Genomic DNA, 26,266 nt, shown 5'->3' with positions numbered 1-26,266 from the left:
TAAGTGGTCACCTTATTTATTTGACATGACATGCCATATCATGATATCTCTTATGTCGTGATATCTGACATCAGAGATTTAAATCCCTTCTAGCCAAACAGTATAAAACTGCAGAATAAAATATCTACTTTTTCAACGCCCTACTTGCATGGCTAACACAAATGGACAAGACTTTGGCACCCCTAAATGTGGCTTACCAATACCACAGAACAGGCCATTACATCGGTGGCCTCCATGCTGAGTTGTCTCCCCAGCCAATGTGCCTATAGGTTCTAAAGCTACTTAGTCAGAGCTATAGGATAGGGGGCAAGTTTTGCGTGTTCAAGTTTTCTGGTCCATACCAGCTTCTCATTGACGAGTAAGAGTCCAGTCAGAGTAAGGTGTAAGGAAGTCATCCTTGAGCCTACCTAAATGGAGGAGGGGGTGAGAGAGGGCACGGTTTGGCATTGACGCTGTCTTGCTATGGAGAACAACAGCTGAGAAGTATGAGGGCTCCATACTCATCCTGGTGTGGGCCATCAACCTCATTTATTGGCTGTAAGGTCAGCATTATGATAGGTATCCAATCCCAACACCTTCTATAAAAGGGAACAAAAAAGAACCAAAGGAAGAAAAGCGTAAGAATTAAAAGGGAGGCCAGGGGAGGTGGCTAACGCCTGTAATCCTAGCACTTTGGGAGGTTGAGGTGGGTGAATCGCTTGAGCTCAAGAGTTCAAGACCAGCCTGGCCAACATGGTGAAACTCCATCTCTGGGGAAAAAAAAAAAAAAAGTCAGTAGTCCCAGCTACTAAGAAGGCTGAGGTGGGAGGGTCACATGAATCCAGGAGGTCGAGGCTGGAGTGAACTGAGATCGTGCCACCGCACTCCAGCCTGGGGGACAAAGCGAGACCCTATCTCAGAAAAAAATAAAATTAAAATTAAAAAGCACTAAAAGGGAATCCCTCCGGCCATGCAATGGAAATAATTAGTGCCTATGAACCAGTTGTTTAAAAACCAATATTTCACAAAATTTGTATGGTCTTTATGTGTGTGTGTTTGGGGAAGTCCCTCCCTTTAGTTCATAGTAGAGTTCCTTTTGAATGCTGCAGCCCACCTCAGCTTTATTAAGGGACACAAGGAAAGAGGATTTTGTCTTTTCCATATTTGGGCCAAAATTTTACGTGGGAGAGGTAAATCTTTAGGGACAAGTGTGGTCATGGCAATGGGATGAAAAGGAGAGAAGCTGGCAAGAGAAAAAAAGAAATTCAGAGAAAAAGATTAGATAAACGTTTTCAATTGAGCCCTCCCTCTTGGAGAGAAAATATCTGAAACTTGTATTTGCTCAAACGCTGGAAGCTGTTCTGTGCCTGGGGGAGAGAAGAGTTCGGTGTTCCAGATGACTGGCAAGCTTGAATGTCAGCCTTGCTGCAACACAGGCCCCGAAACCTTGGGAGCTCCATCAGCATGGTCCTGAGAGATGCTGTAATGTCAATTACATTTAATGTCACTGCTCTGTACTCGTTCATCCAGATGTGTTCCATGGCAAGAGATGTTGTTTCCTAAAGAAACCTTTAGAAAAAAAGAATAAACGTCCTCAATGAGCTTCCTTTGAGGGCAATTTGTATCTGCCAGTGGCTGAACCACTTTATCCAACATCCTTCTGTCCCTCCAGATATTTCTCACACAACTTCGGTGCTCAAGATCCCTCACCAGGCCCTCCTGAGTGTGTTCGGGACATATATGGTATAAACAGGAAAGGATACAGGGGGCAATGTGGAGGCAAAGGGAAAAAGCGGCAAGGTTCTTGGCAAGTATTTAGCTAAATTGAGCTAAAATTACCTAAATCAAAAGTAACCTGTCCTTGAGGGATGTATTTTTTTCTCTGGGGTGCCAAAACAAAGTACCACAGACTGGGTGACGGAAACAACAGAAATGTATTTTCTCACAATTCTGGAAGCTGGAAGTCTGAGATTAAGTTGTTGGTAGGGTTGGTTTCCTCTAAGGCCTCTCTCCTTGGCTTTTATTGTATTTNGGAAAGGATACAGGGGGCAATGTGGAGGCAAAGGGAAAAAGCGGCAAGGTTCTTGGCAAGTATTTAGCTAAATTGAGCTAAAATTACCTAAATCAAAAGTAACCTGTCCTTGAGGGATGTATTTTTTTCTCTGGGGGTGCCAAAACAAAGTACCACAGACTGGGTGACGGAAACAACAGAAATGTATTTTCTCACAATTCTGGAAGCTGGAAGTCTGAGATTAAGTTGTTGGTAGGGTTGGTTTCCTCTAAGGCCTCTCTCCTTGGCTTTTATTGTATTTATTTATTTATTTTATTTATTTATATATATTTTTGAGATGGAGTCTCGCTCTGTCATCCAGGTGGGAGTGCAGTGGCACAATCTCAGCTCACTGCAACCTCCACCTCCTGGGTTCAAGTGATTCTCCTGCCTCAGCCTCCCAAGTAGCTGGGATTACAGGCACGCGCCATCACGCCGGGCTAATTTTTGTATTTTTAGTAGAGACAGCGTTTCACCATGTTGGCCAGGCTGGTCTGGAACTCCTGACCTCAAGTGATCCACCTGCCTCTGCCTCCCAAAGTGCTGGGATTACAGGTGTGAGCCACCACGCCTGGCCTCTCTCCTTGGCTTTTAATGGCTTTATTCTCCCTGTGTCTTCACATGATCTCCCTGCACCTGTTTATGGCCTAATCTCCTCTTCCTATAAAGACATATGACTGTACTTGTCATATTAAATTAGGGCCCACCCTAATGACCTCATTTTGACTTTTAAAAGACCCTGTCTCCAAAGACATTACCTTCTGAGGCACTAGGAGTTAGGATGTCAACATACAAATGGGATTGGGGGGCACAATCCAGCCCTTAACAAAGGGGATTTCAGTTTAGAGGAGGTAGCAATTCCCACACATGTGGAGGAAACTCATGTAAATCTATAACAAGGCTGTTGTGCAATAGGCCAGGTGTGTGGGACTATGGGGAGGGAACTCAGGAGAAACTGGCAACAGGCAGAGTGGGTGGAAGAAGCCTTTACTGAAGAGGTGGGAATGGAGTTAGCTAGAAAAGGAAGTAGATCTGAGGAAGGTAGAGAGAGGGAGAGCAGGTGGAGGAGAGAGCATTCCAGGTGGGAGGACTAGTATGGAAAATGTTCAGCCAAGACTCTAAGACATGCTCAGAGGACATTGAATAGATCAGTCTTCAAAGGCTGGAGCATTCATTTTATGAAAGCAGAGAAGAGGCCGGGTCCAGTGGCTCATGCCTGTAATCCTAGCACTTTGAGAGACGGAGGTGGGCGGATTGCGTGAAATCAGGAGTTTGAGACCTGCGTGAGCAACATGGTGAAATCCTGTCTCTACTAAAATACAAAAAAATTAGCCAGTCACGGTGGCACACACCTGTAATCCCAGCTACACGGGAGGCTAAGGCAGAGGCAGAGGCAGAGGCAGAGATTGCAGTGAGCCAGGATCGTGCCACTGCATTCAGCCTGGGCAACAGAGCAAGACTCGGTCTCCAAAAAAAAAAGTAAAGGGAGAAGAGAAGAGCTTGAGAAAGTGAGAGAGTGAGCTGAAACTATAGGGTAGAGGGCTGGGCTACACATAGACTTCCTCTCATGAACACTTCTTCTTCTTCTTCTTTTTTTTTTTTTGAGACAGAGTCTTGCTCTGTTGCTCAGGCTGGAATCTCGACTCACTGCAACCACCGCCTCCCAGGTTCAAGTGATTCTCCTGCCTCACCTCCTGAGTAGCTGGGATTATAGGAGCCCACCAACATGCCCAGCTAATTTTTGTATTTTTAGTAGAGATGGGGTTTCACCATGTTGGCAGGCTGGTCTCGGTCTCCTGACCTCATGATCCACCCGCCTCGGCCTCCCAAAGTGCTGGGATTACAGGCATGAGCCACTGCGCCCGGTCACCACGAACACTTTTTAGCTGGGCAGAGAACATAGCAGTAATAATATATGTGTATAGCTCCTTATAATTATTAAGATTTTTCATAAACGATCTCATTTTCATGACTACCAATACTCAGTGAAATCATCAGGGCATCATTTGAATCATTCTATAATGATTATTATAGGAAATTGAGGGGGAGAGAGTTTAATTTGCTTAACCAGCAGATTTGAGGGCTGCAATCACAACTGTGCTGTAGGCAAATTCATCTGACAGGCTTGCGAAGAATGCTCTGGAGAGGGAAGAGGAAGGAGGCAGGGAGCTTTCCAAGATGAGAATAGGAGTGAAGTGATAACAGCTGGAATTAGGGGAGTGGTACTAGAACTAGAAAAATGCCATAGAGGAAACCAGCCCTACCAACAACTTGCTGTTGGCTTGGATAATAAACATGCTGAAAAAAACACGCTATGAAATAAGCAAAAAGGCCCTGGGAAGGGTAATGCATTTGGTTCCTATCATACTTTATATCTCAGCAGGAATTAATTGATCAGATTCTTCCCCACCTTTGCTAAGTAGGAACAGGAAGAAGGTGCAGCTCTGTTCCCACATGTCTTTCACAGGCATTTAGTATATATCCTGTAATCATGTATTCATATATTGTCTCCCCCACTAGAGTATGTGTTTCTCCACTGGAAAAGTGGCGGGACTCAAGATTGACCAAACCCAGGCTTTGACAAATTAAATTGGTCAAAGTTAAGCCTGGAATTTATATTCTGCGGCCATTTTGCTCCCCTTGGGAAAAGCTCACCTGAAACGAAGTCAACTCCAAGATAAACAGAACCCAGAGATGGTGGCTGGTATATTTCTGATGACATGACATGTATAAGTACCTGCATTTAGTCATGCCTAAAGCCAGAAATCCCTGGATTTTCAGATATAAAAATGTATTAGTTTCCCAGGGCTGCTGCAAGAAATCACCACAACCTGGGTGGCCTCAAACAACAGAAATATATCCTGTCACAGTTCTGGAGGCCAGAAGTCTGAAATCAAGGTATAGCAGAGTGGTGTTTCCTCCAAAGGCTCTAGGGAAGAATTCTTTCCTGCCTCTTCCTAGATTCTGTAAACGCTTTCTTAGCATGGCTCTGTGGGCTCTGCAGATGAATATGTGGCATGTACTTTACAGCCATCTCCTCTGGTGGTAATTTAGACACCCGCTTCCTGAAAATTCAGGGCCTTTGATATTTTGCCCACCCCTCACCACATCCCAGCCCATCTCTCCTTGCTTGAGCCCATTGTTTAACTAAACAGAAAACAGATTCTAATTCCTGTCTTGAAAAGCAACCAGTGAAGGCTCTTTAAGGATATAGCCATGACAGGGTAGAAGTAGCATTCAATGTCCTCTTCTAAAAGAGGCTGATGTTTCTAGAAGAAGATCAGACATTAGGCACACACTAGACCTCAGTCTTTATGGAATATAACAGAGGCAGTAAGTTGGTGAAGAAGTCTTGCTAATATACATTTCTTAGTAATGACTAGAACCTGGGGCATGCTTGCAGTTGACCAGCTTCCCACTATAAATATCAGCCAGGTACAGATGAGGCTTCCAGGAGATGAGGGCAGAAGTTTAGGGGGGGTTGGCATTCAGACTTGAAGTTCTTCAAGGGAGAATCTGTTCATCTCTTAGAAGGTCTGAAGTCTGGAGGTAAAGATTCCCACTGTCCAAGGAAACAATCTTAGGCATCCAATACCCTTCCCATCTGCTAATCTAAGTCAAGAGATGATCTGTGACTAGTATGAGACAGAAGAAAAATAGAATGGGAACCAACTTATTTTGTGGACATGTAAATTTAGGCTATTCCTATTCATGGGATTGGATTTTCTCCTCATTCTCTTGCCATAGGCAGGTGCATTCTTGCATGCTAAGCTCTATGCTGCCAGAACTGTGGACCACTGATGTTCTTCTCCCCTTCTTCTTCAGATTCCATCCAAATGCTCTTGTGCAGAGTTCAGACAAATCTGTGACAGCAGGGCATAGTGAAAACAGCATAAGCTTTGAGGTCAGAAAGACCTGGACTAAATGCCAGCTTTGAAAGCCACTTAAAAGCCCTGCCGCCCTAAACATACGCCTGCTGGTGAAGAGCAGAGTTGTGTCTGATGCGCATAGCATTTAAAACATGCCAGGTACTATGCTATGTGCCCTACACATGTTAACTCACTTAATTCTCACCACTAACTCATGACGTTGTGTACTATTAGCATCCCTATTTTATAGATGGGGATGTTCAGGTATGGAAAGATCAAGTAACTCACATCTAGTTAAGCTGCAGAACCACGATGTGAATTTACACAGTCTGGCTCCAAAGTCAGTGTCTAAACCATGCACGGTAGCTCATACCCCTATCATTCCAGCACTTTGGGAGGCCAAGGTGGGAGGGTCTCTTGAGGTCAGCAGTTTGAGGCTGCAGTGAGCCATGATCACATCACTGATCCAGCCTGGGTAACAGAACAAGACCCTGTCTCAAAAAAAAAAAAAAAAGTCAGTGTCTTTAACCACTAAGGCAAGTTTTATTACCTCCTCCATTCATTTCTTCAACAACTGTTTCCTGAGTGCCTACTCTGTACCCAGCACTGCATAAGATGCTGAAGATGCAGTCAAGGACATGGTCCTAACCCTCCAGGCACTGACATTCTAGTGGGAGAGGCATCACGATACACAGTGCTGGGCTGCAGGCGTGCTAGGGGAATCCAGAGAAGGGGCAGTTGAGAAAGGCTCGCTGCTGGGCATGGTGGCTCACACCTGTAATCTTAGCACTTTGGGAGGCTGAGGCGGGAGGATCACTTGAGCCCAGGCGTTCAAGACCAGTCTGGGCAACACAGTGAGACCCCATCTGTAAAGAACAAACTATATTTTTAATTTTTTTTAAAAAGAAAGGCTCACTGGAGGATGTGACCTCTGAGTCTTATGGGGCCAGTGAAAGGTAGACCATAGGGCCACAGACAGGATAAAAGAGGAGAGGTTTCTCCAGGTGGAGAAAATAGTGAATGCAAAGGCAATTGTGTGACGGTTCACGTGCAGAATAGGAGGCAGTTCAGTGCAGCTAGAACAGAGCATGACAATGGAACAGCTACACGGGATGAGGTTGGAGAGCCAAGCAAAGTCATATTTCCAAGGGTCTTTCTATCATACTAAATTTGAAGTTGAACTTGAAAAAAAAAATGGCATTTTTAGAAAACATAGTGAATGTACTGGAAAATATAAAACTGAACGCAAAGAGTCCATTTTACACAAAGATGTGAGAGTTTGCATTAAGCAGGTTAACAGGGATAGAGAAAGGTCAGAGTCAAAGGCATTCAGGAGCTCGAATATATAGAACCAGGACTAGCTGAATGTAAAGCAAAGGAAGAGCGAGGAATCAAACATGACTCGCTGGTTCTTGCTAAGTCCCTATTCAGTCCGATAAGTGATGCAGGAGGCACAGCCCCGAATTTGAGGCGCTTGTGAGATCTCCAAGGGAAGCCACCTTGTCTGGTTATACTGGTCTTTGGGAAGGAGGTCTGGTGGTAGATTTGGAAGTTATTAGCGTCTAGGTGTGCACAGGCCTGGGAGTGACAATGACACCAGGGGAACTGGGGAGGAGAGATGAAAGAGAGTTGAAGTCAGAACCAGTGTTCACAACACGCACCCATGGAAGAAGAACCAATGGCAGGGAGCAGGAAGGAGGAAATCCTAGAGAAGAGGGTGTCATGGCAGGCTAAGGCCAGAATTTTAAGAATGAGGATGTGTCACAGAGCTGAGGAGTGGGCCGACCTCTACTTGTAGGTGGGTCTACACATCTAACCCCCCACCAAGACTGTGATCGAAGAGCAGAGCTGTGTCTGATGCATCTGTTTTCCCAAAACAGCAGGTGCTTAATGTGTAAGGAATAAGGAAATAATAAGAGCCAGTATTTATTGAGTGTGTACATGCGCCAAGCACTAGACACTTTGCATGGATAATCTCATTCAATTCTCACAAGCATGCTATTAGGTACATGCTATTTTTTTATATATATATACACACAAACACACATATGTGTATATATATATGTGTATGTGCGTGTGTGTATATATATGTATGTGTGTGTGTGTGTGTGTGTGTGTGTATATAGACTCCCAAAGTACTGGGATTACAGACGTGAGCCACCGCATTCAGTCCTGATATCTGATTTTTAACAGGGAAAAAATCCTTTGAATGGTTAATCTGACGGAATTTTCAGCATCACTATTAGAACTGAGAAGAAAAGATGTTGGGAGGTGTGCCCAAAAGCCTCAAGATGTAAATTCACATCTTGATTCTGCAGCTTACCTAGATGCAAGTTACCTGATCTTCCCATACCTGAACATCCCCATCTATAAAACAGGGATGCTAATAGCAGTCATGGCGCACACAGCTGGCCCTGCTCTACCCTGAGCCCCTATGCAGCGTTAATGAGCAGCTGGAAGCTACCTGCACAGGCCCAGACCTGCCTGCTGGTGTTATGGGCCTTCCCCTCCAGCGAGGGCTACAGGTGGGAGCTGAAGAGCAGGAGGAGATACGTAAAGTAGCAGACGGCGCTAAGGTAGTAGGTGCTGATTTCCTAGTGCACTTATCAAGCTCACTAAGGCAGGGAAGTGTGGGACTATTCTGCCTTCCACAGTGAGGAGCACAGCTCAGTCAGCACATTAAAACCAGCCGCAAGGCTGGGCACAGTGGCTCACGCCTGTAATCCCAGCACTTTGGGAGTCCAAGGCCCGCGGATCACTTGAGGTCAGGAGCTCGAGACCAGCCTGGCCAACATGGCAAACCCCTGTCTCTACTAACAATACAAAAATTAGCCAGGCATGGTGGTGGGCGCCTGTAGTCCCAGCTACTCAGGAGGCTGAGGCAGGAGAATCGCTTGAATCCGGGAGGCGGAGGTTGCAGTGAGCCCAGATGGTGCCACCACACTCCAGCTTGGGCAACAGGGCAAGACTCCGTCTCAAAAAAAAACCCAAAAAACAAAAAAACAGCCGCAGAGCTGAACCCACTCATGGAGCACACACTGACAAAGTCTGTGACGTGCAAGTAAAAGGAGTGTCCTCTTACTTCAGTTTCTGGTGACCCAGAACTAGACCTTGGGCAGTAGTTCTCAACCTGTGAGTCACAGAGGTCGGCAGGAAAACAGACAAGAGCACAAAGTTAACCCTTTAATAGCACTTGAGAGCAATGCAGTCCAATAGAAAATACAGAAATAGAAATAGAATGTGAGCCCCCATGGAATTTAAAATTTTCTAGTAGTCATGTCAAAAAGAGCAAAGAGAAACAGGGGAAATTAATTTTAATCTATTTTCATTTAACCCTAAATACACAACATATTATTTCAACATATAATCAATGGAAAAAATTACTAACAAGATTTTTTACACTCTTTTTATTATACTAAGTCTTTAAAATCTGGTGGGTGTTTTACATTCACCATGCATTTCAATTCCAGTTAGCCACATTTCAATGGCTCCATTGCTGCATGTAGTGGCTGGTGCAGCACTAGAGCCTGCTGCACCAGGCTCTGTAAGTCTGAGAAGCCGGGACAGCAGGAAAGTCAGGCCCCTGATACACAATCAGCCTGTGAAATCTGAGGAATGGGGTCGAAAGGGATCCACCAGCTGGTACCTGAGGTCCACATACAATCAGCTCATAAATCTGCAAGACGGAAGATATCCCTGCACTTCAAAAACTCTGTCTACTGCTTTCTATGACTTTTTTTTCTGTCACAATGCTCACCTCATGTCCATTTAACCTCAGTTTACCAAAAAATATCATTATCCCCGCTGGGTGTGGCGGTTCATGCCTGTAATCCCAGCACTTTGGGAGGCCGAGGCGGGAGGATCACCTGAGGTTGGGAGTTCGATACCAGCCTGACGAACATGGAGAAACCTTGTCTCTACTAAAAATACAAAATTAGCTGGGCATGGTGGCACATGCCTGTAATGCCAGTTACTCAGGAGGCTGAGACAGGAGAATCACTTGAACCCGGGAGGTGGAGGTTGCGGTGAGCCGAGATTACACCATTGCACTCCAGCCTGAGCAACGAGAGCAAAAGTCCGTCTCAAAAAAGTATATATATCATATCTCCAAATACTCATTGAGAGTACAGTATGCCTGCACTGTGCTAGATATTGGATCCAGTAATGTCCTCTGCATCTACAATGCATTGCAGATTACAAAGCCCTCAACACAAACCAAAGAAGTGGGTGTATCAATTATCTATTACTATGTAACAAATGGCTACAAATTTAGCAGCTTAAAACAACACACACTTACTACTTCATCATCTCTGTGGGTTAGGAGTCCAGCTATGGCACACAGAGTCCTCTGCTTAGAATCTCACAAGGCTGCCGGGCTCAGTGGCTCATGCCTGTAATCCTAGCACTTTGGGAGCCTGAGGCAGACGGATCACTTGAGGCCAAGAGTTTGAGACCAGCCTGTCCAACATGGTGAAACCCCATCTCTACTAAGAATACAAAACTTAGCCAGGAGTGGTGATGCACACCTGTAGTCCCTGCTATTCAGGAGGCTGAGGTAGGAGGATCACTTGGACCTGGGAGGTAGGGGTTGCAGTGAGCCGAGATTGCACCACTGTACACCAGCCTGAGCAACAGAGTGAGACTCCGTCTTAAAAAAAAAAAAAAGGTCTCACAAGACTGTAGTCAAGGTGTTGGCAAGGGCTGAGTCCTCATCTGGAGGCTCAGCTGGGGCTTGTCGTTGAAATGCAAGTTGTTGAAGCTGTTGAAATGTGAGCCTAAGATCAGGGTGGCTTGATCTGTGAGGATGTGAGGATGTACTTCCACCCTCACCACTCACATGATTGTTAGCAGTATTGAATTATTTGTGGCTGTAGGACAGAGTCAGCTCTCTGCTGGATTTTGATCAGAGGCCACCCACTGTTCCCTGTGTCATGGCCCTCCCCATAGGCAGTTCACATGGGAGCTAACTTCTTCAAGGCTGGCAGTGCTTCTAATTCCAGTCTGCTGCTGCAAGGTTGTTTTATACAATTTAACATAATCATGGAATTGACAGTCCACCACCTTGGCCATATTCTATTGGTTGAAAGCAAGTCACAGGTCCACGCCATTCTCAAGGGCCTATGACTACACAAAGGCATGAACACCAGGAGTTGGGGATCGTGAGAGCCATCTTAGGGTATGTCCACCACAGTGGTATTATCCCAATAAATAACATAGGTAAGCAATGAGGGTTAGGGACAATGACTGGCAACAGTCACTCAGCTCATAGGGGAAAAATTCATGACTAAGGTCCATGCGTGCTGATTCCATGACCAATGTCCCTTCTAACACAGAGTGACAGTGAAACGTGGCTCCTGCCCTCAGGCAGCTGGTTAAATAATTAGGGATGGGGGCTAGAAATAAGCTTACCCAGAACTCTGCAGTGTCCCCACACATGTGAGAGGCTTGGCCCAGGGAATAGGTTGTAAGGAACCTCCACTGGGTTCTTGAACTGTCCCTCCCTGGACATAGGCGGGAATATCAGAGATGAGACATGGGACTTTGGCCTGGTAAGAAGAAATCATGGTCTCATGTCTAGGAGTAGGACTGCCTATTTTAAGAAATCACATCCAGCCAAGAACCTCATCCATAACTGTTCCTAGGAGATTTTGCACTGTAACTCCTAAATTCCGCCTTCTCCCACTTAGGGCTTGACTGTAGGATGCTAAGGTCAAAGCTACTTACTATAGGTTTCCCACCTTCTCTGCCAGGCACTGTGGATACCGCCCTGATCTTAGGCTCACATTTCAACAGCTTCAACAACTTGCATTTCAACAATCTGCATTTCAATGACAAGCCCCTAGTGGTATATCTGAAAGCAGTGCCTGGACAATCGGATCTCCTAATACCTCTGCTACTCCATCCTCAACAGGTAGAATTAAGGTCAAACTTGAAGAATTTTGACTAGATCAGCCAGGCGCAGTGACTTACACCTGTAATCCCAGCACTTTGGTAGGCCAAAGCAGGAACTGCTTGAGCTCAGAAGTTTGAAACCAACCTGGGCAACATGGTGAAACCCCATTTCTACAAAAAGTACAATTAGCCAGGTGTAGTGGCATGTACCTGTATTCCTAGCTACTCAGGAGGCTGAGACAGGAGGATCGCTTGACCCTGGGAGGTCGAAGGTCCAGTAGGCTGTGCTCACACCACTGTACTCCAGCCTGGGGAACAAATGCAAGACAATATAAGCCACTTCATAAACATCATTAAAAATAATAATTAAGTTTATATGGTTAAGTAAAAAGTTACTATATACACTAAACACCTTAGCATTTCACGGATAGAAGAGCCCATTCAGAACCAGAATCAGATAACTCGATTTGGGCTTTAGAAAGAGACCTAGGTTTAGCACCATGGTTCTCAGGTGGAGGCAATTTTGTTTCCCAGGAAACATTTGGCAATATCTGAAAACATTTTTGATTGTCACAACACAAGGAAGGAGGAAGGGTTGTGTTAGTCTATTTTGCATTGCTATAAAGGAATGTCTCAGACCGGATAATGTATAAAGAAAAGAGGTCTATTGGCTCACCACTCTGCAGGCTGTACATGAAGCATAATGCTAGGCACCTGCTTCTAATGCGGGCCTCGGGAAGCTTGCAATCATGGTGGAAGGCAAAGGGGGAGCCCGCATATCACATGGCAAGAGAGGGAGCAAGAGGTGAGGGATGCCAGGCTCCTTTAAACAACCCACTCTCATGTTAATTAATGGATGATCCAGAAGTCACTACCATGGCTGGGGGTGGGGGCACCAAACTATTCATGAGGGATCTACCCCCAAAACCCAAACACCTCCCACTAGCCCACCTCCAACATTGGAGGTCATATTTCAACATGAGATTTGGAGAGGACAAAACATCTACATCATATCGGGGGGATGGAGAGGTGCAACTAGCATGTAGGGAATAGAGGCCACTGTACAGTGAGTGCTGCCATACATCCCACAATGCATGGAACGCTCCCACAGCAAGGAATTACCTGGCCAGAAAAGTCAGTAGTGCTGAGGTTGAGGATCCCTGGCCTAGAGTTGGCAGAGAGGAAGAGAGGAAAGCTTTGGGCAAAGGTTGTGTGTGGGAGTGTGAGGGTTGGGGGGTAGAGGGGAGGTATAAGATGGAGGCAGGTGGAAGAACAATAGAAATACCAGGCCACCACCCCATGTTGTAATCCAGAGGAAGATTCCCTCCACCAACCAATGATAACTTATCTTCTGACTTACTGATCTCCATTAGCAACAAATATAAGAATCCCTTTTATATTTCACCTTTCATTCCTGCTCACCTTTTATTCCTACATGAAACAGGATCTCATAACCCTTCAGGGGTTTCTTCAAACTCTGACAAAATTACCTTCCACCCCTACTATACAGCCAAAGGTATTTTAGGCTTAATTTTTCTCCTCCTCCTCCTAATAACCCTAGTACTATTTTCACCTGACCTCCTGAGCGACCCAGATACGCTTTAGCCAACTCCCTCAACACCACATCCCAGATTAAGCCAGAGTGGTACTTTCTGTTTGCCTACGCAATCTTACGGTCCATCCCTGACAAACTAGGAGGCGTACTGGCCCTTGTATTCTCCATTCTCATTCTAGCACTTATTTCCGTACTTCACACGTCTAAACAACAAACCATAATATTCCGACCATTGAGTCAGTGCCTGTTCTGAATCTTAATGGCCAAACTATTTACACTCACATGAATTGGGGGACAGCCAATCCAATACCCTCGCCATTGGACAGACAGCATCTATTATGTACTTCTCTACCATCTATTTTATTTTATTTTATTTTGAGACAGTGTCTTGCTCTGCCGCCCAGGCTGGAGTGTAGTAGCGCAATCTCGGCTCACTGCAACCTCCACCTGCCAGGTTCAAACAATTCTTCTGCCTCAGCCTCCCAAGTAGCTGGAACTACAGGCATGCGCCACCATGCCCGGCTAATTTTAGTAGAGACGAGGTTTCACCATGCTGGCCAGGCTGCGAACTCCTGACCTTGTGATCCACCTGCTTCAGCCTCCCAAAGTGCTGGGATTACAAGCATGAGCCACAGCGCCCGGCCCTTCTACCATCCATTTTAGAATCTTAAAATGTTACCACCGAAGCTTAGAGATCCAGCCCAACTCCTTTGCATTGCAGATGTGGAAACTGAGCCCTAAAGAGACAGAATTGAGTGCTCAAGGCCACACAGGTTTCTAAATAGCAGAACCAGCTGCAGAACCCAGGCCCCTACCTCACTGGCCAGTCCTATTTCTTGTTTTATTTTTGACATCCAACAGTTCAATAACTTTTTGAACAGCTCTCTTACAAACCTCTGAGCTGCAGAATAGTTTTGAAAACTGTTCTGCAGCTCAGAGGTTTGTAAAGCTTTTCTGCTAAGGACCGGAGAGTAAATATTTTAGGCTTTATAAGCCAGACGATTTCAGTCACAAATACTCAACGCTGCTGCTGTAGTGTGAAAGCCGCCATACACCATACATAAATGAATGGGTGTAGCTGTGTTCCAGCAGAATTTATTTATAGACACGGAATTTTAATGTTATACAATGTGTCAGAAAACGGTACCTTTTCTTTTAATTTTTTTCCACCCATTTAAAAATGTTAGAAGAGTCTGGGCACAGTGGCTCACGCCTGTAATATCAAAACTTTGGGAGGCCATGGCGGGTGGATCACCTGACGTCAGGAGTTCGAGACCAACCTAGCCAACATAGTGAAACCCCATCTCTACTAAAAATACAAAAAATTAGCCAGGTGTGGTGGCGCACACCTGTAATACCAGCTGCCGAGGAGGCTGAGACAGGAAAATTACTTGAACCCGGGAGGCAGAGGTTGCAGTGAGCCGAGATCCGGCCATTGCGCTCCAGCTTGGGTGACAGAGCAAGACTTCATCTCAAATAAATAAATAAGAATTATTCTTAGCTCCAGGCCACATCAAATGGTGGTAGGGTAGGGCACGAGGGGTGGGGGGCAGGTGGGAGCAGGGAGGATGTTACCAGATTTGGACTCTATATCAAAATTGCTGATATGCTGCTGTCAGAAAGTAGATCTCCGTAACCAGCAGGAAAAAATTTTAAAAACTAGAGTAAAGTGCAATACATTGCAAACAATACACACCATAAATACTGTTGTTGCTAAATGTAAGATAAAGTTTCATATTTCTATATGTACACACACATACACATAAGCACTAGAGAAAGATCCAGAAGGATCTTCATGAAGTTCATAACAGGAATTACTTGGGGGAGGGGAGGAGGCTTGATGGGAATAGGTCAAGGAAGGCCTTGCAGTGTTTCCATGTGTTTTATAATGAGAACATATTTATGACTTAGTCCTGTAACTTTTAAAGTTTTAAATTTAAAAGAATCCATGTGTACCTTATACTAGTTCAATGAATTTGCCTCACCCCTCACAAATAAACTTCATCCCTCCTTGCTGCCTCATCCGAGGGAATCAGGGACAGAGCTGGAGAAGCCCAGGACAGAGCTTCAGCCCCTGCTTAGCAAGCCACCGGGAGGCAGCCCCAGGCCCTGGGGATTTCTGGTCATTTTATGGTTTGGGGGAGGGAGGGAAGAAAGGCTCTTTCATCAAATTAAAAAAATAAAATAAAATTACTACTCTTTCTGCTGGGATACTGATGGTCTAGGGCTCTTAGAGGATCTGACTTTGGAAACCCCAAGGACAAAGGAGACCTAAAAAGCAGCCGCAGCCAGTCCCCTGGTGTCTGGGTCGCTGCTCTCGAAACCTCCAGCACATGTGGTTTCAATCACCGAGCCTGGCGCCTTCCGCCACTCAGAAGCCCAGCAGCTTCGGGGCGCCCAACTGACTTCTTTGTTTGCGAGGAGCTGGGCCCAGCCAGGGTGGCCGCCTTCGCCTTCGAGAGAGGTTTTAGGCTCAGCCTTCCCCTTTCTATAAAATTCCGGAAATCTCAGGGCAGCCCCAGGCGACAGGCTGCAGGCAGCCTGCAGCCTGCTCTGGGGAGTTCTTATCTCCGGGGACAGCCTAACCCTGAGACCTCTTGGCCAGTGCCGTCCAAAGCAAACAGCAAGCAGATGGTCCAAGTTCGGCCTCTGGTGAAACTGTTTATTCTTAGGAGATGGCCATCTCCCCTCTGGGACCCTGCCGGCTCCACTAGCCTTTGCTCCTCTTTCCCTTCCGCATCTCCCCCTTTCTCCTTCTAAATGGGAGTCCTCTGAATTTGATACCACTTTTGAGCTTTAAGAAAGGTCTACCCCGTCTCTACTAAAAATACAAAAAAAATTAGCCGGCCGTGGCGGCGGGCTCCTGTAGTCCCAGCTACTCTGGAGGCTGAGGCAGGAGAATGGCGTGAACTCGGGAGGCGGAGCTTGCAGTGAGCTGAGATTGCGCCACTGCACTCCAGCCTGGGCCACAGAGCGAGACTCCGTCTCAGAAAAAAAAAAAAAAAAAAAGAGAAAGATCTGCAAGGAAAAGTCAGCATTCCTTCCATTGTGGAAGGTTAATTTGGTTTCCTAGAGGAGAAGGGTTGAATGGAAACATATGGGGCTGGGGAAACTGGACATGGGAGGTTTACATTCCCAGTTTGGAATGAGGACAAACCTTGTTTGCCTATGTTGGCCGCCTGTCACATCTAAAACCAGATGCCATTAGCCAGCCCCATCAGTAAGATTCCATTTATGGTAAGTTACTAAAGTTATACTTCCAGAAAGTTAAAGGTGACAAGGTGTCCTGGCTCACACCTGCAATCTCAGCACTTGAGAGGCCGAGGTAGGCGGATTCCGTGAGCTCAGGAGTTCGAGACCAACCTCGCCAACATGGTAAAACCCCTGTCTTTACTGAAAATACAAAAACTAGCCAGGCGTGGTGGCATGTGCCTGTAGTCCCAGCTACTTGGGAGGCTGAGGCAGGGGAATCGCTTGAACCTGGGAGGCAGAGGTTACAGTGAGCCAAGATCACGCCACTGCACCCCAGCCAGGGTGACACAGCGAGACTCAGTCTCAAAAAAAAAAAAAAAATTACTTGTAATAACCCAGGTTCCAGCCATGAAATATTACACTGGAGAGACCATAGACTTCCATCTTGGCCAGGGAGAGGAGGGCGGGGTGGGGGGGACCACCCCAGAATTGGCCCCCCGGCGGTATCATGGCGACCTGAACCCCGCTCCCCAAGAATATGAAAGTGATGATGACTCTTACGAAGTGCTGGATTTAACTGAGGATGCACGAAGACACCAGTGGTGGAATTCAGTGTTTGGCCACAGTTCGGGACCTATGGTGGAAAAATACTCAGTAGCTACCCAGATTGTAATGGGTGGCGTTCCTGGCTGATGTGCAGGATTTTTGTTCCAGAAAGTTGGAAAACTTGCAGCAACTGCAGTAGGTGGTGGTTTTCTTCTCCGTCAGATTGCTAGTCATAGTGGCTATGTGCAGACTGACTGGAAGGGAGTTGAAAAAGCTGTAAACAAAGCAAAAAGGCAGATTAAGAAACGGGCGGACAAAGCAGCACCTGAAATCAACAATTTAATTGAAGAAGCAACGAATTTATCAAGCAGCACATTGTGATATCTGGTGGATTTGTGGGAGGCTTTTTGCTCAGACTTGCATCTTAAGGACATGAATATTCTCACATAGCGGATTCAACTACGAGAAGAGAAGTGGCAGCAATAAGGGGTCTCTCAACAGTACATGCTGCCAGAGTCTCTAGGGCAAGGAGAAACAACCAGCTGGAAAATACTGAATTCACAATTTAGCATTTTACCATCTAAAGCTAGGCAAACTAGTATCTGCAACAGTAGTGTTCCTGAGCAAAACATGGCTTTCATCACTTTGTAAAAATTTGCATCTGTTTAGAAATTAGCCTATAAAATATCACCATTGTAGACAGAGAGAGAAAAGAAATATGTTGGATTTATTGCCTACTAAAATATTATTCTCTTTTTATGTAAATAAAATGTTCTTCATTGTGAAAAAAAAAAATAGAAATACTACAGTGGAAATACAACCTGCAGGTAATCATCTTACCTTAATCAACCCAATTCCTAGCCTGGACTCCTGAAATATCTATGACAGACACCTCATTCAGGACTTTGTTTTCTTTTTTTTTTTTTTTTTTTTTTTTTTTTTTGAGACGGAGTCTCACTCTGTCGCCGGGGCTGGAGTGCAGTGGCCGGATCTCAGCTCACTGCAAGCTCCGCCTCCCGGGTTCACGCCATTCTCCTGCCTCAGCCTCCCGAGTAGCTGGGACTACAGGCGCCCGCCACCTCGCCCGGCTAGTTTTTTGTATTTTTTAGTAGAGACGGGGTTTCACCGTGTTAGCCAGGATGGTCTCGATCTCCTGACCTTGTGATCCGCCCGTCTCGGCCTCCCAAAGTGCTGGGATTACAGGCTTGAGCCACCGCGCCCGGCCAGGACTTTGTTTTTCACTGTTCCCTCCTGGGACATTGTCAGTCCTTAGCTTTGGCCATATATACATATACATATGGTATATAGGGTCTATAAATCAGAGTCCCTTCCCCCCACCTTCTTTTTTTAACTTTTGAGAACAGCACAAACACTGCAAAGATATTTGACAATTTTCTAAGGTATTTTGTTGTTCTTTTTTTGGGGGGTGAGGGACAGAGTCTTGTTCTATCACCCACGCTGGAGTGCAATGGCATGATCTCGGCTCACTGCAACCTCTGCCTCCCGGGTTCAAGCCACTCTCCTGCCTCAGCCTCCCAAGCAGCTGGGATTACAGAGGCCCGCCACCACGCCCGGCTAATTTTTGTATTTTTAGTAGAGATGGGTTTTCACCATATTGGCCAGGCTGATCTCAAACTCTTGACCTCAGGTGATCCACCCACCTCAGCCTTCCAAAGTGCTGGGATTATAGGCATGAGCCACCACGCCCGGCCTATTTTGTTGTTGTTGAAGTAAATAAGGAAAAAAAAATTCAAAACCAGTAAATTTGTTTATTGCTGCTCTTGGATTTATGACAGCTGGTATCCATGAAGCAAAGCGCTCTCCTGACAGTGCGCTAGCACATTGACAAGCTCACATGCTAGAGAGCAATTTTTTTTTTCTGAGACACAGTCTTGCTCTGTTGCCCAGGCTGGAGTACAGTGGCACAATCTCACCTCACTGTAACCTCCATCTCCTGGGTTCAAGCGATTCTTGTGCCTCAGCCTCCTGAGTAGCTGGGACTACAGACATACGCCACCTTGCTGGGCTACTTTTTTGTATTTTTAGTAGAAATGGGGTTTCACCATGTTGGTCAGGCTGGTCTTGAACTCCTGACCTCACGTGACCCTCCTCACCCCTGCCTCAGTCTCCCAAAGTGCTGGGATTACAGGTGTGAGCCACCGTGCCCAGCCTAGAGTGCAAATTTGAACATGAAATGCCCTTGCTTAAAAACCCCAATGGCTCCCCTTTGCCTAAGCACCAGGGACAAATTTTAATCTTCTTAGTATGCTATTGTGAAAGAAAAAATTAACCATATACTTGTTAAAGATGGTAAGAAATACACTATTCAAGGGAAGTGTAGGCGAAAGAAAAAATCTTTTCCTTCTACCCTTTTTGGTTATTTGCTGGGGCTTTGTAACAAAAGACAGATTAATAAGAGATAAGCATACTTTTTTTTTTTTTTTAAGACAGTGTCTCTCTGTCACCCAGGCTGGAGTGCAATGGTGAGATCTCAGCTCACTGCAACCTCCCCTTCCTAGGTTCCAGCAATTCTCATGCCTCAGCCTCCTGAATAACTGGGATTATAGGTGTGCACCACCACGCCTGGTCAATTTTTGTATTTTTAATAGAGACGGGGTTTCACCATGTTGGCCAGGCTGGTCTTGAACTCCTGGCCTCAAGTGATCCACCCACTTTGGCCTCCCAAAGTGCTGGGATTACAGGCATAAGCCACTGCCTACAAATGTATTTAATATAGTCTTATGTGACATGAGAGCCTTCATAAGAAAATGAAGCCCCAGAAAAATAGTTAGACATGTTTTTACTAGGTTTGATGAAGAGTAAAAAATCACGGGAAAAGGGTATGATCTAAGGGTAATAAGCTGGGGGAGACACAAGGCTTGGCCACTCAGATTCTTCTCAGTGTTCCTGTCTTCACAGACAAGGACACGCCTTCCTCTGGGCATAGGGAGGTTGCCTCTCATGTCAGGGGCTTATGACCTTCTTGAGGGGATGGTTAGACAGTCCTTCCTACACCTGCTCTTTCTCAAATTTCATTGGCTTAAAATACTCAATATGCCAAGGTGTCATATTTTGGGGTAGGATGTTCTGAACCCCATCATAGTAGTGGCTACTATGATGGGGTTTTGTAGTATGGGCTAGAGATGGGGCTCAAATCCAGGGACAATAAGGAAAAGTGGAGATTTATAGCCAAGAAACAAGGTAGGGGAATCAATGGATGGAAAATCACTAGGAAGTAGGGTAACTCTTTGTTAAACTGACTTAACAAGATTTCTGCTGAAAGGAAGCCAGGGTAAGAAGATGTTGACGGTGGTCAGACTGAGTGGAGGATTCCACTAAACTCACTCAGTAGGATCCTTGATAAAACTGGGGTAAGCGGACCTAGACAGAGCCAAAGGTTGGGCCTAGTCAAAAGGAGGACCCAGAGGAGCCTGACTAGAGCCCAATCAAGGAGTCTATGTTCATGCGAACTTCTGATTTCTCCATTACCCTTTTCCAGCCTCATTTCCAGTCATTAGAGCCTGTGGATTCTATACTGATGTCATTACAAACTTCCCATCTTTCCCTAATGTATCTCCAGGTCATCCCAACAACTCTAGAATTCCATGGCAGACAGTTATAGTCTCAGAAGCCAGGCACAGTGGCACATCCCTATAATCCCAGCCTCTGGGAGGCTGAGGCAGGCGGATCGCTTGAGGTCAGTAGTTTGAGACCAGCCTGGCCAACATGGCGAAACCCTGCCTCTACCAAAAAATACAAAAATTAGCTGGGCATGGTGGTGCACGCCTACTTGCGAGGCTGAGGTGGGAGAATCGCTTGAGCCCAGGAGGTGGAGCCTGCAGTGAGCAGAGATCACACCACTGCCCTCCAGCCTGGGCCACAGAGTAAGACCCTGTCTCAAAAATGAAATAAAATAAAAATAAAAAACAGGGCCAGGTGCAGTGTCTCACGCCTGTAATCCCAGCACTTTGGGACGCCAAGGCGGGTGGATCACTTGAGGTCAGGAGTTCGAGACCAGCCTGGCCAACATAGTGAAATCCTGTCTCTACTAAAAATACAAAAATTAGCTGGGCGTGGTGGCAGGCGCCTGTAATCCAAGCTACTTAGAAGGCTGAGGCAGAAGAATCACTTGAACCCGGGAGGCAGAGGTTGCCGTGAGCCAAGATTGTACCACTGCACTCCAGCCTGGGCAACAGAGCAAGACTGTGTCTCAAAAATAAGATAAAATAAAATAAAATAAAATAAAATGAGAGAGACAAAAATAAGATTAAAAAAAGGAAAAGTTATCACCTCAGAGCACAGAGGAATAGAAAACACTGGGGAAACTGCGATTTAGGAAACAGCCACATCTCCATGTGGACCTTCTGAATAGCTTTCCATATTTGACAGTTCCCCAAAGTAATCATTCCTTTGCTGAGTCCTTAACAGGGCAGCTGCCCACTCACCGGCCATGTGCCCTGGCATGGGACTGAATCAGCCTACAGGAAGATAGGAATCATATCTTTCTGCAATTTGCTAAAAAGAAAAAAAAATGCTATTTGTGGAGCAGAGGTTCTGCCTCAGCACTTGGTTCAGTTCTGCTCCTTCCTGAGAGGTTTCTTACACGTACGCACCCCCGCAAAGATTCTTACTTTCCTTCACTTTTGTACTTCTTACTATAAGAGCTAAGATAGATTTTATACAACATGCTTTAAACAAGATTATATTTAATCCTTATGACAGCATGTGAAAAGGTACTATTATTATGCTCATTTTATAGATGATAAAAGTAGGTTTAGAAAAATTAAGGATCTTGGCCAGCTGCGGTGGCTCACGCCTATAATCCCAACACTTTGGGAGGCTAAGGCGGGTGGATTGCCTGAGGTTAGGAGTTCAAAACCAGTCTGGCCAACATGGTGACACCACGTCTCTACTAAAAATACAAAAATTAGCCGGGCATGGTGGCGCATACCTGTAATCCCAGCTACTCGGGAGGATGAGGCAGGAGAATCACTCAAACCCGGGAGATGGGGGTTGCAGTGAACCAGGATCACACCATTGCACTCCAGCCTGGGCAACAAGAGCGAAATTCTATTTCGAAAAAAAAGAAAAGAAAAAAGAAAGAAAGATAGATTAAGGACAGAGTCAGGACTCGAATGTGACCCAAACCCACTCAAGTAACCATCCTCCACACTGCGTTTTGAAACCCAGTATTTAAGAGTTTGGAAAAGGTTAGTTTTGGGCTTATTTTTGGTTATTGTTCATTTGTTTGTTTTGTCTTGCTTCTAATCTTAAATACATAAAATTAAAGTAAGAACAGTTAGAAATTCCCTCCAAGAGTCAAAATGTTTCTTTTTCAAAATATTCTTTCTATATTTTTCTTTTTTTCTGTATTTTTTTCTAATCTTTGTGGCTACCATGAAATATTTCTCAATGGAACTGATGGAGCAAGAGAAATTTCTAGGCTCTTTATATTTGAGGGATGAGAAAAAGATCTAAAACTAAACAGTAATAGTATTTGGAGGGAAAAAAAAATGATCACCTAAGTACTACTTTGGAATGACAGATATTATTTTTGAAATCCAGCTGGACACAGTGGTTCACGCCTGTAATCCCAGCGCTTTGAGAGCCCAGGGCGAGTGAATTACTTGAGGTCAGGAGTTCAAGACCAGCCTGGCCAACATGGTGAAACCCTGTCTCTACTAAAAATACAAAAATTAGCCAGGCATGGTGGTGCACACCTGTAATCCCAGCTGTTTGGGAGGCTGAGGCAGGAGAATCATTTGAACCTGGGCGGTGGAGATTGCAGTAAACTGAGATAGTGCCACCGTGCTCCAGCCTAGGTGACAGAGTGAGACTCTGTCTCAAAAAAAAAAAAAAGAAGAAAGAAAGAAAAAAAAAGAATTCCATTTGGGGAAGGAAAACAAAGAACTTACCACACTTTTCATGCTGTGTGTGAATATCATATACATGTATGCTATGATGGTGTTTAGAAGCAACTCTGAATGGAGTTTTAGATTTGTGAACTATTTTCTGACTCCTGAACTACTTTTTTCCCCAACCCTTTTCCACAGCTCAACCCTCACCCTCCCAGAATGCCTGCTGTCCATTCCTTGGCATGTGCAGGAGGCAGGAACCATGCATTTCCCAGTGGGTGCCTGCCAGGGAAGGTGGGCTTCTGTCCATCTGGGCGAGGGCATCATTTAGGGAACATTAGCTTGTGTCAAAGGAAGGGTGATAAAAATTTTTCTTTTCCCTCCTGACTTGGTTAAACACCATCCAGACCATACCATTTTTCTTAATTTGCACTGGGTGGACAATAAATAATTTTTCTCCCTTTTTAATTTTGCCAAACCCTGCCCAAGAAAGCAGGGCAAAGCCTTGGTGGCCCTGGGGCCATTTCCCAGCACCTCCCAGGGAGCTCTACCAGACCACGGTAACTCTGAGTGAAAATGATGGGAAGTGATCTTCATCCACAAAAGGGCCAGTCTGAGGCCTCTCCAGGCAGTTACATCCCATGGACTCCCCTGTACAGTTCCCAGAGTTTCAAATTTCTGAAAGATGAATACCATACAGTATTCTCCAGCCCCAACACTAATTTTCTTTACCTCCTTTTCCCTTGAATATTTTTACTCTTTCTCACCATCTGCATTCTTATGAAGAGAGGTTTCCACTCAATCCTGCTTTAACATGCTGTTTTCTGAGTGTGGGCAGAGCCTTCTCTGTGGCTTAGTGGTTTTGAATGCTAAACAGAGCAGGAGACAAAATTTGATCCCTGGCTCTGTAACTTATATTTATTCTCTAGTATTTCAGGTCTGGAGCCTCCAGGAAAACAAAAAAAAAAAAAATGTGTTTTGATAAAAAGGAAGGAGTAGGTGGATTAGATGTGAAACACCATTTCTGAAAACAACAGGGTGTCAGAAGTCAGAATACCTGGGTTCTAGTCCCAACTTTGCATTAACTTGCATCAGTTGGCTTGTCACTTAGTTGCCTAATGTATAAGGTAAAGTGGTCAAATGAGAAGTGGTACTGAACTATATATATATATGTGTGTGTGTGTATATTGAGATGGAGTTTCACTCTTATTGCCCAGGCTGGAGTGCAACGGTATCATCTCAGCTCATTGCAACCTCCGCCTCCCGGATTCAAGCACTTCTCCTGCCTCAGCCTCCAGAGTAGCTGGGATTACAGACACCCGCCACCACGTCAAGCTAATTTTTTGTATTTTTGCTGGAGATGGGGATTCACCATGTTGGCTAGGGTGGTCTCCAACCTGACCTCAGGTGATCCACCTGCCTCGACCTCCCAAAGTTCTGGGATTACAAGTGTGAGCTACTGCTCTCGGCCCTGAACAATATTTAGAAACACAAATTTTAAAGCAGACAGATCTTCAGTTCTAACACTGGCTATGCTAATTATTGGCTGTATTTCTGCAGAGAATGTCTTTGACTTCCCTAAGCCTCAGTTTCATCATCTATACAATGGGAATAAAAATCATACCTATTCTATGGGGTTGTGTAAGGATTAAATAAGATAGTGTTCACAGAACTCTCAGCAAGTGTTCAATATAGGTAGCTATTTGTATAAAAGTTTCATAAAATTCTTCCCACCTCTATATATTTTAATATTCAATTTGAAAAAAAGGTCAAATTAGTTGTTTGACATATACTGATGATTAAACTTTTAATTATTTTTCACTTTTTAACTTGCAGTCTTTTTCTCTTTTTTTGAGATCATGGTCTCACCATGTTGCTCAGGCTAGAATGCAGTGACATGGTCATAGCTCACTGCAGCCTCTACCTCCTGGGCTCAAGCGAAAATCTCACATCAGCCTCCCAAGTAGCTGAGACTACAGGCATGTGCCATCATATCTGGCTACTTTTTAATTTTTGGTAGAGGCAAGATCTTGCTATGTTGCTCAGGCTGGTCTCAAACTCCTGGGCTCAAGCAATCCTCCCACCTCAGGATTACAGGCCTGGACCACCATGCTGGGATTACAGGCCTGAGCCACCATGCCGGCCTTATAGTCCTACTTTGTTTTCGTTTTTTTAAAGAAGTCCCCTTTCTTCCTGGTTGGTTGAGTTGTTTTTTGTTTTTTGTTTTTTTTTTTAATCATGAATGGGTATTGAATTTGTTAAAGTCTTTTTCTTCATTCTCCATCTGCTGAAATTATACTGCTTTTCTTCTTTATCCTATAAATATGGGGAATTACTATGATTAATTGATTTTTTATTGTTAAACCAACCTTATATTCTGAGGATAAAACCTACTTGGTCTGATGCATTACCTTTTTTTTTTTTTGAGACAGAGTCTCACTCTGTCGCCAGGCTGGAGTGCAATGGTGCGATCTTGGCTCACTGCAACCTCTGCCTCCCTGGTTCAAGCGATTCTCTTGCCTCAGCCTCCTGAGTCTGGGATTACAGGCTCGCACCATCACGCCCGGCTAATTTTTTTGTATTTTCAGTAGAGACAGGGTTTCGCTGTGTTGGCCAGGCGGGTCTCAAACTCCTGACCTCAGGTAATTTCACCTGCCTTGGCCTCTTAAAGTGCTGGGATTACAGGCGTGAGCCACCATGCCCGGCCACATTACTCTTTATATCTATTACTTGATTTGATTTTGTTAAGGGATGATTGCATGTAAGTTCATGAGTGATATTGGTCTGTGATTTTCTTCTGTGTGTATGTGATATCTTTATCTGGGTGTTGGGATCAGAGTAATGTTGATAAAATGAAAAGGAAGTGCTCCTTTTCTATTTTCTCAAAGAGTTTGGGTAGATTTCTCCTGTCATTTCTCCTCTCTGAAAGGTTTAGTTCTGGCTTTTAAATGTAAAACAAACCGCCCCTTTTAGTCCTCCCTCCCTCCACACAGTAAGTCTTAATTACAAATATGGAAAAGAAGCCATTATAAAAAGAGGTGGGCTGGGTGCGGTGGCTCACACCTGTAATCCCAGTACTTTGGGAGGCCGAGGTGGGTGGATCACTTGAGGTCAGGAGTTCGAGACCAGTCTGCCCAACATGGTGAAACCCCATCTCTACTAAAGATACAAAAATTAGCTGGGCATGATGGTGCATACTTGTAATCCCAGCTACTCAGGAGGCTGAGGCAGGAGAATTGCTTGAATCCAGGAGGCGGAGGTTGCAGTGAGCTGAGATCGCGCCACTGCACTCCAGCCTGGGTGACAAAGAAAGACTGTCTCAGAAAAA

At 45.1% G+C, this 26,266-nt stretch overlaps 1 protein-coding gene and 1 pseudogene across 5 annotated transcripts in view; both read left to right on the top strand.

The window, feature by feature from the left end:
• Nucleotides 1-26,266, top strand: part of CLMP (CXADR like cell adhesion molecule) — a 133,887-nt gene that overhangs the window by 51,619 nt on the left and 56,002 nt on the right. The window lies entirely within an intron of this gene.
• LOC108531968 (FUN14 domain-containing protein 1 pseudogene) lies at nt 16,946-17,699 on the top strand (annotated as a pseudogene).

The sequence above is a fragment of the Rhinopithecus bieti genome, unplaced genomic scaffold (assembly GCF_001698545.2).
Source record: "Rhinopithecus bieti isolate Rb0 unplaced genomic scaffold, ASM169854v2 scaffold_7884, whole genome shotgun sequence".
In the NCBI taxonomy this organism is placed as follows: Eukaryota; Metazoa; Chordata; class Mammalia; order Primates; family Cercopithecidae; genus Rhinopithecus; species Rhinopithecus bieti.
This window is presented reverse-complemented; position numbering and strand designations above follow the sequence as displayed.